The sequence below is a fragment of the Plecotus auritus genome (assembly GCF_963455305.1).
Source record: "Plecotus auritus genome assembly, chromosome: 8".
NCBI lineage: Eukaryota > Metazoa > Chordata > Mammalia > Chiroptera > Vespertilionidae > Plecotus > Plecotus auritus.
The window spans coordinates 89,674,186-89,692,810 of record NC_137782.1 but is presented as its reverse complement, the minus strand read 5'-3'; positions in this window follow the sequence as shown (position 1 = coordinate 89,692,810).

Here is an 18,625-nt window from a genome sequence, read left to right as displayed (position 1 = left end):
GGTTCCACAGATCTCATCGTGCCCGTAATTGGGTTTTAAAAGTGGAAATGGAGAAGTACATGTTTTCCTTTGTCTGTAAATATGGTAGCCTGACCCACCAGTGGAGGGCCATGCACTTAAATTTTGTTTCCAGAAAAGAAGAGAGAATTTTTTCAAGGGCTTCCAGTTCTTTTGGCAGGTCCACATTTGATCAGGGAGAAACCACTTTGAGTGCCACATGTTGAGGTAACCTCAAGCTTTTCTTGATCCATTCCTCTTCCGTAGCTTCACTAACTTCCTAGAGAGGAAGAGGTTACATAAACTGGGAAAAATAATAACTTCTACCCTCCTAAACTATAAGCATCATATGAGCAGGGGGCATATATCCTCCTCATTCCTACTCAATGCCCAGCCCGGGGTCCATCACATACAGGAGGTACATTCACTGCAGGTAACAGAAAACCCCACTGTAATTTTAACCAGGAAAGTGATTTTCTCATGCAGCTAGAAGTGGGTCACGTCTGAAGTCATTAATTTCCTCAACAACATCATCCAAGTCCCCAGGTCTTTCAACATTCCTTTCTCTCTTTTTTTCTTTTTAGAAAAAAAAATGTATTGAATTTATTGGGGATACATTGGTTAATAAAATTGTATCAGTATCAAGTGTACAGTTCTATAACACATCATCTGTATATTGCATTGTGTGTTCCCTACCCAAAGTCAAGTCTTCTTCTGTCACCATTTATCAACATTTCTTTCATGAGAGCTAGGTCTACAGGTTAGCTTCTTTGGGCTTTTAAGATGTCTCCTAATTGTATATTCTTTTCTTTTTTTTATTTTACATAAATTTTTCAATTACAATTGACATATAATATTATATAGGTATCAGTGGGGTTACAGGGGGGTTTTCTGTTAATATTAGTTTAGGTGTACAATCCAGTAATTAAACATTATGTTACTTACTAAGTAATTACCATAATAACCCTGTTGATCCCTTTAAAAGAAAGAACAGCTTTCCTTGAAGCTTCCTGGAGACTTCACTTGATATTTTGCTGCCCAAAGTGTTGCTTATGCCTTAAAAGCATAGCAACAGGAATGGACTAACATGATTGGCTTAGACAGTCAATACCTGCCCCCTGGTTTGGACGCAGAGCATGGCTCAAAGATACTGCCACTTAAAGGTGGTGGACAGTTGCGCAAAGCCAATGACTCCATTCGCAAGAAGGAATGGGAGGTAGGGAGTAGATGATGGCAATCAACAGTTCTTGAAAAAATAAAAATAAAAAGTCAGTAAATCTCTATTAAAGAAAACACTGAGTGAGCATATGAGCCTCTCTTATGTCATTATTTTCTTCCTTGGAGATACTGACTTTGTTTCAATGAATGTCAGTTCTTTTTCCCTTTCCAGCACTTACTCCCCCTTCTTCTAATTTCCTGCTGAAGATCTCATGGGCGCCATCATCTCATGGGTGCTAACTTGTACCTATACATAGAGACACATGTTCCAAATCTCCCTCATCAGTATCTTACACATCTCTTGCTATACCAATCAGTTCACATGAAAATTGAACCAATTAGAGTTAATTCAAAGGTACTATGGGAAAAGTGAATGTTTCTGCCCACTAGAATTAGTAGGTGTTTGGAGCTTCCATAATGTAATCCTGGACAGTATTTGTTTGCATTGAGGGGGGCACATGAGAGTGACCCAACAGAGAGGAAAGCAAAACCAGGAACTGGAGAGAGACTAAATACAGGGTACAGTCTTTATCTGGGCACACATGGGTAAATATTTATTTATGAACTTTTGGGTCAAATAATCCAGTGCATTCCTTGTTTTCCCTTAAGTCATTTTGAATTGAATTTCTCTTACTTACAACCAAAAGTGTCCTCTCTAATATATTCCTTTATCTCTACTATGTTATGAGTTTCCTAAGACCTTAGGCCCTGACATATTTTTATAGTTCCCACAGCCCTCAGTACCTTGTAGAGTGTTTCCCAATTTTTTATTATATAAAAAGTCTTTTTTTAATATAAAAATATTAACAGAACTTCACACAACAGTGGTTTTCCTTCTTTGATATCTATTGGGTGAGAAAATGTATAATAACAAAAAGCTGCTCTAAAATACGGAATTCTTTTGTTAAGTGAATTTGTATTTAATGACTCATAATGGCCTCTACCTACATTCTAAAATTGTCGTATGTAATGTGTGCACTGCCTGTTTAACCTAAGACAAATTTTGGACTTGTGGTCTCTGAATTCAATAACAGCACAAGGAGATTCATAGACCCTTCCATAATCTTTCCATTTCAATGGGGGTGGGGGGAGGAGATATATGTACTACTATTTGTAATACTTTAAACAATAAAATAAAAAATAAACAAAGTATTAGGATGGGCGTGGATAAGGAAATAATGCTTACGCCCTATAATGCTAAAATGAGCCATGATGCAACCATTCTGTCAAAGGTGCTGAGTGCATCTTCTCAGGGTTCCCTTTGTAAGAGGAATGAATGATGTATGTAATATGAGACATTGGTTAAGATGCTGGACTAGCAGAATCACTCGGGAGAATGTTTGTTCAAGTGTGTTAAGAAGTCAATGCAGCTCTGACTGGTTTGGCTCAGTATAGAGCGTCAGCCTGCGGACTGAAGGGTCCCAGGTTTGATTCCGGTCAAGGGCATGTACCTTGGTTGTGGCACATCCCCAGTGGGGGGTGTGCAGGAGGCAGCTGATCTATGTTTCTCTCTCATTGATGTTTCTAACTCTCTATCCCTCTCCCTTCCTCTCTGTGAAAAATAAATAAAAATATATTAAAAAAAAAAAGAAGTCAATGCAAGTGGCAAGACTAGATGCTGACAACAGGGCCTCTGTAAATACTGCCCATAACTATGTTTTAATCATTCCTACTGCTTATTCTTTTAAAATACAGCATAATAACATAGACATTTTAGAGTAGCAGGACCTTTCCAAGATATAAACACCTAGAGACAAGGTTCTAATATATCCAGTTCCTAAAAATTGCCTCTCTGCTTTCTGTTTTCTGCCCAGTTCTTCAGTTTATTTGTGGTGGGTGTTGTTGTGGCTAACTCCCAGCCCCCAACTCCACATTGCTCTCACTGCAGAGCCCCTGTGAAATTTGGAGTTTTCTGATTGGTCCCACCCCCTTTTCACATGACTGACTCAGGTTTGCTCCTATCAGAGTGATACTCAGTGCATTGGCTCAGTGACTCTGAGAAGTAATTCTCTCTCCCTCACTAGATATGAATAAGTTCCATTTTTTAAGGGCAGCCTTACAGGAATCTAGGCTCAGGATAAAGCCAACCCAGGTAGGAGGGCAGAACGAAGATAATCCCCCCAAAATAAAACCAGTTCTGAATTAGCTCACCTTGAAGCCTGCACTACCTCTAAATTTTTTTAATGCTGTAAATCAATAAATCGCCTTTTTGGTTAAGCTAGGAGTCAGCAAACTAAAACCTGTAGGTCAAATCCAACACACTCCATGTTTCTGCACAGGCTATAAGCTAAGAATGGTTTCACAAATGAACATTTACAATTGATTTGCTGATAGTGAACCCTAACTTTGAATCCCAATTAAGGAAAGCATTATCTATCCCCTTCAAAATAAGAATTCTATTCTTCTCATTACTATACTTGTGTTACAACAATGTGAACTCAATTATTATTGTATTTTCAATTTCATCAATAAAACTTTGTGAAAATTTGTTTTCTCTCTTCTCATATAAGTACCTACATTATATCCTCTATTTTGCTTCTTGGCCCATGAAGCCTCAAATATTTATCCTTTGTCCCTTTATGGAAGCAGTGTGTTGAACCCTCTGTTAAGCTATTACCTTTCAATTTTCTGGGATGTACAGATAAAGTCATGTTAAGTGGTACACTATGGTTTTAAGGGCAGAAATTAAGAATGACCATTTTGGCTTCTATAGTTTTCTGTTATATGAAAACTCAACAGAAACAACCAAATCAACTGGCTGAAAGTGCCTCTACTCCAGCCCCTTCAGCTCCCCTCATCTTTCAACAGGTAAACATTGTTCCCTCAGATGATATTTTCTGTCCATTGAACCTTTAGTTATGTGCTTTCCAGTCATCTCCCATAATCCTATTGGAAAACAGAACCAAAACTTAATATGAGATAATTAATGAATTGTGAAACAGTTATTTTATGGTTCTTAGGACCTTCTATATCTCAGCATCCCCCATAACAGTGAGACATTCATGACATATTTTCTTGAAATTAACTGGAACCAAGAGATTGTTTTTTCTTGGAAGACAGCACTTCTTCTCAGAGGAAGCATTATGAGTCAGAGGTGTAGGTGTGCACTGTACAGCATTGATCCCTCTTCTTCTGAGAAATGAACACTTTTTCTTAGAGAACCACCACCACCCACCTTCACTTCCTGTGACTGGGTGCAGCTGACAGGACTGCCAGCTTCCCTGGGGGCTTTGAGGCCCAAGTCTAGCTGTCTAGGCACAGTGATTGCTTCAAAGATGGTCCCATGATCCAAAGAGACCCAATCAGATCTGGTCTCTGGATTTAGCATTAGTAATCTGGAGGGAGATGCTGGGTTTTTTTCTGCTGGACTTGAACCTAAGAAGATCACTTGCATGAGAGAGGAGTCAATGCAGAGGAAAGTAGAGCAGAGAGATGGAAAGAGAGAAACATAGTGCTGGAAACATCATTTAAAGAAAAGATTCAATGGTGCCTGAAGCTACAGCTATTAGCCTGGACTGTTCAATTACATGAGCCAATAAATTCTTTTCTGCTTGAGCCAGTTTAAGTGGGGGTTTCTGTCACTTGCAATGCAAACACACAACCACTATCTAATGTGGCAGCTGTCTTGGGTTGGGTTCTCCCAAAAGCAAGCCGTAAGACAAAGGTATGAGTGTAAGTCACTTATTGGGTATGTGCTCCCAGGAAGGCAGCTGGAACGGGGTACTCCAGCATGCTGGAGGAGGACCCTGGGCTCCCTCCTGCTGTGGAATGAGAGGCGCCTCAGAGTTGTTCTCCTTCCTTGCCCAGGAGCAAGGAAGCTGGAGTACTCATCCTCCAACTCACACCCCTCCCTGGCTGAGAGGCTATGGTGGGGGGGGGAGGTGGGAAGTGGCATTAACACCCCACAGTTCCAGCCAGCTGCTTGCATGAGAAGCTCTCAAGAGGTGTTGTACAGGCATGTAGGAGCACTCCGGGGCGCCTACTAGTGCTGACTGCTGAGTGAAATGACAACACACTCATCAAACTGGCTTCTCCACATCCCACACCATGCCACAGTAGTTAAGAGATAAGAGACTGTTAGTGTAGTCATTTAAATATTGCCATAAAAATGTTGCACAACGTCAAACACCAGTGACTTGGAGCAACAAGGCTATATGCTCTCAGGCTTCTCTAAGCTGACTGGGGGACTGGAGGGAGGAGTGGAGAGGGGGGAGGGAGAGCAGCTACCCTGAGAAAGCTCTTCTGACAGCCACAGTAGAGGGAAGCCTAGCTTTTCAAACTCCACTTTGCAGCATCTACTCACATCCCATTGGCCAAAGCAAGTCACATGGCCAAACTCATAGCCAATGACAGGGAAAATACATCCAGCCTGGAAAGGAGGAACTAAGAGCTTCCAGCAAAGGGCAGGGATGCAGAGGGAGGGGTGAAGAACTGAAAGCAATAATTCCATTTTAAACTCTCTAAAAGCAATGACCCTATCTGCACTTTGTGTTGCTTTATCTCCAGAGCCAAGCACAAAGTAAGCACATAGTAGGCACTTCATATAGGTGTGCTAAACATTCTGAATTCCAGAGAATATACTCCAGATGAACTTTTGCAACCCAATCCATTTTGGAGTCAGGAACTGCTTGTAATGCGCGGATGCATGAAATATATCTCCCGGAAAGGTAATGGCACCTGTGCTAGACTCTAAATCAGCCATCAACGAGCTACTATCATAGTATCGTCAATGGATTATAAAAACGATGGCTTTGAAGAATGCTTTTGCCTTGCCAGAATTATGATTTGTTATTCATCTTGTGGATTTTTAAACAGAACCTTGTACTTAGTATTCAAATTAATGACTCCAATGTATTTGCCTGGATTTAAAAAAAAAAAAGAACCATTTTGCACAATACACGTAATAGTTACATTTCTATGATAAACTTACTTGGTAAAAGCTTTCTCGATTTTATCATTTAGACAAGTAGATATCAGTAAATCAGACTCAAAAGCCAGAATGGTGGAGGGGGTGTGAGGCAAGCCTTCAGTTCAGCAAGGCCTGTGGCAGGAAAAATGAAAGAAGAAAAGACTAAACCAACACAGAAGAATGCGAGAATGTCCCAGGAAATCACCTCCTGTCAGCAACCTGTTAGCCTGCAGTTTTCTGATCTGATTCATTAAAAACTCGTCTAGCTGGGAACAGTGTGATGAAGTAGTGTTATTAGTGGAAAGAGCAAAAACTTTTAACATAGTTTAAGTTTAAATTCTGGATCCATCATTTCCTAGCTATACAGCCTAGGAGAAACTACTGAAATTTCCTATGCCTCGGTTTCAGCATCTGCTAAATGGGAAAGAAGGTCAGGGAACATGAGTAGGGTCCTACCTCATAAAGTTGTAAAGACGGCGGGGGGGGGGGGGGGAAAGATCACACATTCATTCATCCCAAATGCTGGTCAACATGCAAGTTCAAGCCCAACAATGGTCCCTGAAAATGTCTTCATAGGTCCACCATGGGATGAGAAAAATAGTGTTATGGGTTGAACTGTGTCCCCCCACAAAAGGTTATGATGAAGTCCTAACAATAAGTATCTGTGAATGTGACCTTATTCAGAAATGAGGTCTTTGCAGATGTAATCAAGTTAAGATGAGGTCAGTAGGGTGGGCCTTAGTCCAATATGATGGTGTCATAGGAAGAGGAAAACAGCACGTGAACACAGAGACACAAGGAGAATGCCAGGTAAGGACACAGGCAGAGGTGGGAGTGATGCACTGCAACCCAGGCTCAATGCACCCCTCACCCCTGGAAACTAGGAAGAGGGGAGGGAAGATTCTATCCAGAGTTACAAAGGGTGCATGGCCCTGCCACCTTGATTTCAGACTTCTGCCTCCAAAATTTGAGACAGTACATTTCTGTTGTTTAAAGCCGCTTTGTGGCACTTTGTTATGGGAAACCTAGGAAACGAATGCCTCTGATAACAGTGAATTTTTAAACAAAATTTATTTCATTTAAGAGAATGGCCTTTTTAAAAATTTCTCCTGAATCCCTGCCAGAATTTTGTTTTCTCAGAATGATTTTCTAAGAGAGGTATTTTCCTACTTTTTTTGCAATGATAAAAAGACTTCCAAAGAAAATTATATGAGGCTGGGTGGGAAGAGATCAACCAAAAAACTTGTACGCATCTACTAGTATGCATAACCCATGGACACAAACAATAAGGTGGTAGAGGATGGGCTATAAGGGGTCAATGGGAGAAAAAAGGGGACATATGTAATGCTTTATGTCAACAATAAAGATTTAAAAATAAATAAGTAAATAAAATTATAGTGATGTTGGCTGGTAGGGTGTGTGTTGGGGTTGGGGGGACGAGGTGTGTTTGAAGATCTTACATTACAACCCAAGGTTGTACTAGTATACTGTCTTTGTTCCAATGGAGTATGAAATATAATATGTAAAAATCGGGGAATCACTGGCAAAGGTAAAACGTGCAAGTTCAAGCCCAGCACACAGCACTCAGTCAATGCTGATGCTGGGTTCTGTGGCTCTCCAGGCCTGGTCAGAACAGAGCAACCTGCACTTTTACGTTCTGTGAACTTTGGGGTAGACAGGAAACCGCACATCCTCCGCCCCTTCCCGTTATAGTCTGACTTCAGCAGCACTTGCTAGGGCTCCTGCTCTGTCTCCAGCATCCCTCATTCCAGTCCCTTTCTTTGCACAGGACACGTGCTTGAGCCAAAGGCAACGTGGATTTGGAGACTGAGCAGCCCTAGTCTGGTGAACTTAAGGTAAAGTCAATCAAGGCTTATCTTTCTGGTGGGATGGAGAAAGCCCCATATTTTAAACTGTACTGCCTCTACCTTGCCAAAATGTTCTGAGGACTTAAAAAATGGATGATGGATGCCAAAAGAGCGGTAGGCTGACCTCTGGAATTTGTTTGCAGGCTTCGCAGAGGGAAGAAAGTGCTTAACGCCCATGCAAGTACATTATCATTTTTCACTGTAACTCATGGCATTCACATGTTTCTACTCTGAATCCTTTAGGGCCAGAAGTTCATTTAGACATTCCTCCCACTCCTGAAAGTCCAGGGACCAGGATGATGGTCCAAGCAGTCCTTCACTGGGCTTCAGGAAGCATATCCTTTTGTGTTCCAATAACTACTTTTCACACTATAGCCTTAAGCTCCTTGGACAGATTAATATCTGCATATTATCAGACAATGAAAACAAGACAGTATATTTAAGTGACATCTGGTTAGATTTTCTCTTGAAAACAGCCTTCACCACAACCCAAACCATTTCCTTATTCATGTTTAACTTTGCTTATTATTTCCAATTTAGTATAATCCCCATGAAAACTCAGCAATCAACTAGTCATTTTGAAAATATCTTCATTTATGAAGTCTAAATTTCCAAACAGATTGAACTCTCTTTTCAAACACAGCCAGTGGCCATTTAAGAGGCTGAAACTAGAGAAACTAAAGGTTTTATTTTCTCCTGCCACATAACGTCATTGTTTTAAAATTTCAGAGAGGGCTAGACTCAGCGAAGACAGGCAATGCCCCTTTCTTATTGAAATGCTCTACTTGTTAGCTTCCCTTTTTCCTCTTTGCTGGAACACACATGTATCCCCCCTGAGGAACACACACACACCTATGCAGAAGGAAACAATCACTCGTGTACATCCATACATGCAGTATGCGCATCAGCTCAGCTCTTCTTTCTTTGGTGTGATAGGGATCTTTTGTTCTGTTTATTTGTGACTCTTTTAAAAACGTGCAAAACAACCTTTTAGTTACCTTGAAATCCACTGCTACTGGTGTTTAACGGAGTGCAGAAAAGAGAAAATTAAAATAATCAATGCGTGCAGTTTGCTGCTTGGTCAATGTCATCAGCATTTAATTTACTCTTTCCCTCGAGCGGCTGCAGGTAGCGTCACTCTTTGCACGACTAGTTAGCCATAATGAAATCATCTCCACTCCCCTCCCCGCTGGAAGCCAGGGTTGCTTAGCCATAGAAGGACATTTACCTGTTTATTTAATTTTTAGAATGGGAAGGAGGAAGGAAGGGAGGAAGGGAGGAAGGGAGGAAGGGAGGAAGGAAGGAAGGAAGGAAGGAAGGAAGGAAGGAAGGAAGGAAGGAAGGGAGGGAGGGAGGGAGGGAGGGAGGGAGGAAGGAAGGAAGGAAGGAAGGAAGGAAGGAAGGAAGGAAGGAAGGAAGGAAAGAAGGGAGGGATGGAGGAAGGGAGAGAGGGAGGCAGGGAGGGAGGAAGGAAGAAAGGAAGAAAGGGAGGGAGGGAGGGAGGGAGGAAGGGAGGGAGGCAGGCAGACAGGAAGGAAAGGAGGGAGGAAGGAAGGAAGGATGGAAGCGAGAGACAGAGATAAACTCTTAATTTGATTATCTTTCCTTAAACAAGAATATTTAATTTTGAAAATGTCTCCCTCATTACCTTAAAGCTGGTTTTAAATCGCAAAAATGGGGAGTGTAGCAGAAGATAAAGGTGACCCACCTGTCCTGGCTGGTGTTGCTCAGTGGTTAGTCAGTCTGCACACCCAAGGGTCAAGGGTTTCGTTCCCAGTCAAGGACACATACCAGCACATAGGTTGCAGGTTCAATCTCTCTCTCTCTCTCTCACTCCCCTCCCACTATCTCTAAAAATCAATGGAAAAAATTATCCCCAGGTGATACTTTTTAACAACAACAACAAAAAGTGTCCCACCCACATTCCTGGGCAGGCACCATGCCCACACGTGCTCACATGACAGATTCTAACTATAAGTGCCTGGGATTCCTTGTAGGTGTCTTTCCTTTAAGTCAAAAATTGTATTAAAATCATGTATTTAAGCCCAGCTGGTGTGGCTCTGTGGTTGAGCATCAACCTATAAACCAGGAGGTCATGATTCAAGTCCCAGTGAAAGCACATATGAGCTCAATCCCCAGTGTGTGGTGTGCAGGAAGCAGCTGATCAATGATTCTCTCTCCTCATTGATGTTTCTATCTCTCTCTCTCCCTCTCCCTTCCTCTCTAAATCATTAAAAATCCTATATAATAAAAGCCTAATATGCAAATTGACCAAACAGCAGAACAACTGGTGGAATGAACAGTAGCTATAACATGCACTGACCACCAGGGGGCAGATGCTCAGTGCAGGAGCTGCCCCCAGCCCACAGGCCCCAAGCCAGCCAAGGCAGATGCCAGCAGGGGCCTGCCAGCAGGGACCCCCCATCACCCTGCTGGTCGCCCCACAGATTGGCCCTGATCACTGGCCAGAGGCCTAGGGACCCTAACCATGCATGAATTTTGTGCATCGGGCCTCTATTATATGAATAAAAAAAATCATTTATTTAAAAAGACATTCAGCCTTACCTGGTTGGGTGATTGGTCTAGGGCAGCCTTGGGCAAACTACGGCCCGCGGGCCAGATCCGGCTGTTCTATCTGGTTCTCTTGCTCTCCCCTCCGCTCCTTTACTTTGAATTTGTATTAGTTCACACAAACACTCCATCCATGCTTTTGTTCCGGCCCTCCGGGTCAGTTTAAGAACCCATTGTGGCCCTCGAGTCAAAAAGTTTGCCCACCCCTGGTCTAGGGTCTACTCATGATTATGTAAGCTCTCCTAACTAAACAAAGAGAATCGCCTACATTTTTGTTGAAAAAGAATTCCTTTATCTTGTATCTCAGAGTCTACTCTACATTTGGATTGTGGTGATAATTGCACAAACCTGTAAATTTACTAAAAATCAATGAATTGTCCAATTAAGTAGGTGAATTTTATGGAATGTAAATTACACCTCAATAAAGCTGTGAAAAATGGAAAAGTCAGACACCGGGTAGCTCAAAAAGGGTTATGTTTCTGACTTCCTGGCCCAATAAGGCAAGGCCTCTGCTACTTCATCCTATTCAAATAAGAAACATCTACCATTTCACCTGCTATAAGATAGAAACCAGGATGAATAATAACATTCTCAGTGATGAGCAGGTACACCCTGTGCATGGCACATGCTTTATTCTATATAATTCTCACATCTAACCTGCAAAGTCTGAGATGCAATTGTCTCCTGAAAATTTATAGATTCAAAAGTTGAGGTTCACACAATCCAAAAAGATGCTCAAAGTTACCTGGCTCAGCTAAGATTCTAAACTAGTAAAACTTATACCATCTTTCATTCCTTCCCTTAGAGAAACCCCTGGGTACCCGTTCTGGACATATTTGTAGCCTCTTCTGATCTAAAACGAGGACTTGTACATCAACTCACAACAAATCGGTAAACAGGAAAGAAATACAAGCACACTCATTTAATTGACAGAATTTAATCTATATTATAAAAGTGAACATATATAATAGCTCTTCCTGATTTAAGAGACAACCAAAAAGCTTCCTGCAGTTTGAATCTTTGTGAGTTATAAAAACAAAATCCATTTACCTATCTTTGACATTCTAATAAAAAGATAAGATTATGATGCTCGAGAATTATATAGATGATAAACACAGAAAAGCTGAAAGACAGGGAAAATGTAATAAATAATACACCGCATTGCCAAAAGTCAGGGCAATCAGCATGTCTAATAAGAGATAAATTATGTTATATCCATAAACTCAAAAATAAGGTAGCCTTGAAAAATCATGTTTTCAAAGAATACTTAATGGCACAGGAAAATGTTTAAGATACCATTTAGTGAGAAAAGCAGGATATAAAACTCCATAAAGAATATAATAGCAAATTTGTAATAAATAGTTATAGTATATGCATACATATACATGCAAATAAGTATGTGTATACACATTGTGTGTGTATGTCCCTGAAAGAAAACTGAACCAAAAATAATATTAGCAGAGGTTATCTCTGCCTGGTGGGATAACCCATGCATTTTATTTTCTTGCTTATTTATACTTCTCTGTGTTTTGCAAATAAACATGATTTACTTTTAAAATCAGAGAAAGCTATATATGGATACAACTACTTTAAGGAAAACATGGTTACTAGAAAATTGGACTTTATTTTTAGCTAAAAGCTTGCTCTATAAATAAACTCTTACATAGGATATTGGTGGGTGTATGTGAGACATTTTGTGTAGAGAATTGAGGTCTAATGTCTGGAATGAATGTTCTTCTTTGTTCCATTTGAAACTGACGTGAGAGGCCCTCCCAGGACGGCATCTCTCCTTCCCCAGCGGAACCTCACTGCCACCCCGGGATCACTCTCTTCAGAAGAAATGGGGCCTTTTGGTGTCCACTCCCTGACAGCTTTGAAAATTATTTAGCTTCTATCATGATGGATACTCTTTGCCTAAAATGATGGATGGGCAGCAACTGAAAAAGGATGACATGAAATTTGAAAAATGATATGAGTGTTGGTGGACAGACTTTTTTTTAGGAGAAAAGTTGACATAAGTCTGAAATATAGCATGGAGGACTGTTCTATCATTTTTCTCTCTCAGAAGAAATCAGTAGCTGTCCTTTATCCATATGCTCTTTGGGGAAGAAAACCTATACTTAAGTAAAAATGAATTCTTTCTCTCCCCCCCCCCCTTAAGAAGCACATGGGGAAGGCCTTAGGAGTGAATTCATTCATTCACCCATTCAAGGATTTATCGAGCGCCTATTACATGGAGGTTATTACTTAGGGGCTGAGGGTATAAAGATGAATTAGACACAGACCATGCCTCCAGGGATTCCAGACCCCAGCAAAGAGACAGACGAGCAAACAGATCATTATAATCCAATGCCATATGGAGGAGAGCACCGTGTAGAGGGTGGTAGGGGATCCCCAAAGAACAGGATGAAGGTCAGTCTCGTACAGGGAAGAAGGGTGTCAGAGCAGCCTTCCCTGAGAAGACGTCCGAAATGAGCCCTTTTCATTTCTGTTATTTTCTTATTCCCTTGGCTACATCATGATGATATGCCCAGGACTCATCAACTTTCTGGCTTAGAGGCAAACCTTTTCCTGGGAACCAGGTTATTTCCTCAACAATTGCAGACCACCTCTCGGCTGTGCGTTGGCCTGTGTCCTGAGAATTCCAGTTCCTTCAATAGATTAACTTTCAAACATTTCATCAACCTTAACAGAGCAAGGATTTGCCACAAGGGCAAGCTAGCTTCTCTCCTCTTTCCCTTCACCTGTCCCCAGCAATTCCATAACACACCGAAGTCATCAAGGTATTTCTTTTCCTAGTTGGGAGGTAGAGGTGTGCACTCCTGTTGACTGAGGTGTTTGTTAGGGTTTTTGCAAGAACACACAGGGAAGTGAGATTGGGCCTGCCTCACACCAGGCCCAAGGACACCCAGTGGCATCAGACAGGCTCTGGGAGCTGTGCCCTCTGAAGCCGGCATCCTTCAAGCTCTACCCTGTGCTGTGGCACTGGGATGCCTCAGCTACTCTCAGCCTCTCCAAACCAACTGTACACTTTCTACCCTTCTGGTCATTAATTCTGGGCCTTCCCGGCCTCATGACACCTACTCACTCACTTCTCTCTGTACTGACTTAGTAGTCTTATTCAAGTTCAACCCTGAGTGAGTCTTTGGGTCTCATTATAACACTTTGTGGAGGACTAATGAGGAAATGCATACAAAGTGCTTTGAAAATATCTAGTGCATAATAAATACTCAGAAGATATCAATGATTGCTATTGTCCTTATTACCACTTAAGAACAAAGGGTTCATTCCTGACTTCTTTTCATGGTCACACATGTGCAACCTTCATCTTGAGATGACTGGGGAGAGTTTTTAAATCCCCTTGGTGATTCTCAGCTCAAGCAGATAGGGTCCCCCAAGGGTGATGTTTACAACCTTGGTGGGGGAGGAGGGTGGCTTCTATTTGTCACTGTGACTAGGAGGGATCTATTGACATGTAATGCCAGGAGTCCGGAGATGTTAACGTCACACCACACACAGAACAGCCCACACAGTAAAGACTGGCCTGCTCCGTGGGCCAACTGTGGTCCCCACCATGAGAAACCCTGAACTGATTGTCCCTGAAAACCCATCTGAAATCCTCCATGTGCTCTGTAGCTGCCAGCCTTCCAAAAGATGTCAGTCATATCGAATGTTAGCTGTTGAGTGTAGCAGGCTTTTCCACGTGGCACTCTAGTTATCTAGGAGTGCCAGGGTATAAAGAAATTTGCAAAGAGAGGAAAGGGATTAGAAGTGTGTACAATTAAGAGCAGCCTCCCATTTTTATAGGACCCTGATTTGATTTCTCCCTTGTAGTACGGCACCCACTATAAATTAGGGTTGCAAAGGCTGACCCTAGTTTGGAGGCACTCCTATTTTCTTAATCTGTTCTCAGCTTGGTGTTGTACCATTTAGAAATAAAAGCAACAGGATTTATGTTATCGCATTTTGCAAAGACAAAAAAATATATATATATTTCCCAGCATGTAGAAGCAAAGGGATGCCAAATTTCAGTCTCCAACAAAATTTTGTTCCTTGCTAAAATTCACTGAAAATGGCCATCTATATTAGAAACTATAATTTACACTTCACTATGGATGTGACAGAAAAACCTAGAAAGATTTTTGGAAAAGACAGCAGATCAGGAGGGGGGGAAAAAAAAAAACAACAGAAAAATACACTGATTCTATTTCTTCCCCTGGTTCTTATTTTTCTTCTCTCTTCTTCCTTAATTGAAATGCTCAAATGTTTCTTCTACTGAATTAAAGATATCATAGAAACTGCTGTACTAATTTGTCTTATGACCCATTCCCCACTTTTTATGCTCCCTCCATCCCCAATGCAGCACAATTCTCAATCCTACGAACCACAGTTTTGTGAGGGCTGCTAGAATCCAGCCAACCCCAGTGTGTTGCATTAACATCCACGTTAAGCCAACAGTGTGAATGCTGCTGCTATAACATATTGAAAAGAAACAGGATATAAACGCTTGTGCTTCCAGCCCTTGCAATCCAGTTTAGGAATGATGTCACACTGCAGGGCTGTATACATCCACCTATCAGGTATCTTTTATGCTGTTGGGCCAGACCCTGTGCCAAATGCTAGGAATGCTTCCGTAGGTCTGATGGGCATTTGGTCCTGTCCTCAAGAAGTTTGCCATCCAGATGGAGAAACAGATCATCAAGTAAAGACATCACTAAACAGTATGATCAGAACTATGAAGGGAGCAGCAGGTAATTGAAGTAAGGTGGTAGATGAATTCGTTTGATGAGGGGACAGTGTAAGCAGGTCTACTGTATAAAGACAAGAGCAGGTCAGAGTTAGGGGGGAAGAATTCTAGGCAGAGAGGGAAGGTTCCAAGTTAGAAAAGAATTCTCCTGGTTCAGAGGAAGGCCAGTGTGGCAGGGACAAGGTCATGAGACAAGGTCATGAGGGATGCTGGAGTCAGATGGAGTGCCAAAGTTAGTCGGGGACAGTGGCCAGCGGGGCTAACTGCGTGTGTCTATGAATGCTTCTGCTTCCACAGAGAACACGGAGGAGCGGGGGTTGGGAAGGTCTGCAGAAACTGTCCTCCACCAGGTAGCAGACAGATGGTAGTGGCGTACCCTATCTGACTTCTGGAAGGTGAAACAGAGAAGCACAGACAGGTGTGAGGTGCTTCATCCAGCAGCAAGGACAGAGGAGAAAAGAGGAGGAATCAAAGAGAACTCGCGTTTCCGGCTCCAGAATCTCTGGCAAAGGGGAGACAGTTCAGAAGTGAGCTGGGTAAGTTGGGAAGGAAATAGTGCTGCAAATATTTGGGGACTAGCTGGTGTGGTGAGAAAAGGCATGTGGTGCATCTGGGTTTCATCACAGTGTGTTGGGGGGCTTGTGTGCCAGAGGGAAGGGAGCAGAGGTCTAAAGGTAACAAGGACGTTAGGGCCTGGAAACTGTCCACCAAATGCTAAACTCCACATTTCAATTAGCTCTGCCCCCTCTGCCCCAGGGTAAGTCACAGCACCTCCGTGCAGAACGGTTAACAGCGTGGGCTCTGGAGAAAGAGTGGGGAAGTCCTGTCACTGGCTGCGCTGCACCTCTCCATGCCTCAGTTTCCCCATCTTCACAACAGGGCTGATAACTGCCCCTGCCACACAGAGAAGTTGCACGGACTATAGGTGATCATCTATAAAATGAGCTTAACCCAGTGACTGGGGCACAGAAAGAGTCCAGCAGAACTTAGTGGGTGTTCTTATTAGTTTTTATCATTTTTACAAATGCTGCGCCTTTCAAATGGCCAAATCTGTTTTTCTGCAGTTGGTACCTGTCAGGGCTTATTCTGAAGAACCTTGAGTATCAGGGACTCACTAATGTTTTATGATATTTTACCTCACTTTATGGTAGTCATTTATGACAAGACCAGCATGACATAAACTACCATAAAGCAAAGCAGAGCAATCACACCAATGACCATAAATCAAGGGGTGCAACCGAAAAGGGCCATAAAGGGAAGGCAATGGAGGGAAACAAGAGTGAGGGAGAGTGTGAAGCTGGGAGCTGGCAGCACGAACTTCAAGAGCTTGGAATTTCAATTGAAAACAAGCTGTGGGGGGGCGGGGGGATGAGATGGATGTCTTCAGGGGTTGTTTAAATTTCACATACACATTTCTGGACAAATATGGTGCACTTTCATGGTTTCAAAGAGAAAGACATTATTTCATGTCCTACTCTGTTATGCATTTTTTATTGGAAATGCTATTTATAATCCTATCTGTGTGTTTCGAATCCATGTTGGACGTCAGAGGTTTTTAGAATTCACAAGATGAGGCAATATTTTTGATGCTTGGAAACTATTGATGTCCCAGATTCTTTGGGAACCCCACTGGCTGAAAGGGATTTCATAATAAGTATAACTTTTTTCTTTTCTTTCTTTTTTTGCATTTCTTTTATATTGAGGTGTTTTTTTTTCCTCTGGAATTTACTATAATGAACAGAGACTTTGAGATTATACAGATTCAATGTGCTTAGAATAATTCTGCTCAGATATGGATGGATGGACAGGAAAGATGCATCGAGAGATCAAGCAACAACATTTTCAAGACCCTTGCTGAGTAGGCTTTGCTCAATGTTTAAACAAAATCAAACTAGGATGATTGATCTGGACTCATTTCTGGTTATAACTCTCCTAGTTGTTTTAAGATAATCCAGGCAAGGCATAGAACCTAGATGGGAAGAAGACACACACATACAACATTGTACTTCCATCTTTGTCATAGAGAAAATATTGGTGTCCAGATACTCTCCCATCCCACGCAGAGTATGTTCAAGTTATTTAAAAGTCAAATCCTCCCTCAGATGTGTTCAAGATTTGCCAAGCTAAAAGAATACTTTGGTTTAAATGCCCTAAAAGTGAACAATTTTTTATAACATAATAACTCACCTTCTGAATATGTATGGTTTATTCAAGCTAGAACGCATATATTGGGAGTTTCCAGGAAGCAGAGCCCATATGCTTTCCTTTCCAAAGTACATTTACCCTCCAGAGTGTGACTGTCCCCGTGTGGATGAAACACACAAATGCCAGTGACTCCCGGGATCCGCTGTGTCAGTGTGCAGGCTGGCACAAGAGGCAAGGAATTGTATCCAAAAGTATGTGTTACACAGCAGTGATTCTGTACCCCCCTCACAGGTGTCTCAGAACTGGTTCAATCCTAGGCCACTCCGCCCTCAGCATCTCACCTCTGTATTTTTAGGTGCCTCTCTTACATTCTTGATTCTCACATAAAAACTTCCCAATACTGCCCTAACCGGTTTGGCTCAGTGGATAGAGTGTCAGCTTGCGAACTCAAGGGTCCCAGGTTCGATTCTGGTCAAGGGCATGTACCATGGTTGTGGGCACATCCCCAGTAAGGGGTGTGCAGGAGGCAGCTGATTGATGTTTCTCTCTCATCGATGTTTCTAACTCGCTCTCCCTCTTCATTCCTCTCTGTAAAAAATCAATAAAATATATTTTTTAAAAAAACTTCCCAATATTGTGTGTCTTGGTTTTTATTTCCTTATTTTCTTTAGTTTGGGCATATCTCTTTGATACTTAATTAGCCAATATGGTCTCCCTTCAATTTGGTTAGAAATTTCACCTCTTGGCCCTGTGTAAAAGTATATCATAAGGAAATATTTGGACAACTATGCAAAATTGATTTATAATGATAAAAAATGGAAACTCCTTAAATGTCCACTAAAAAGAGAAATTTAATGAAGGTACATCCATGCACTGGAACACTATACTGAAGTTTAAAAGGGTATGGAAAACTGGCATGTATTGCTATTTGTATAGAACAGTATATGCTCACACATGCATAACTAAGCACTCTGCAGTACACACACCAAACTGTTAACAGTGTTATCTCTGGAGGGTGGGCATTTCTGAGGGCATTTTCATGTTCCAACATTCACACTTCTTTCCTGGGTGAACTTACCTAATGGCATATGGTATGTGGGTATGGATGCATTCTAAGCTACTTTTTATTCTGGGAACCATGTTGCATAAGTTCCATTTTTATTTGCACAC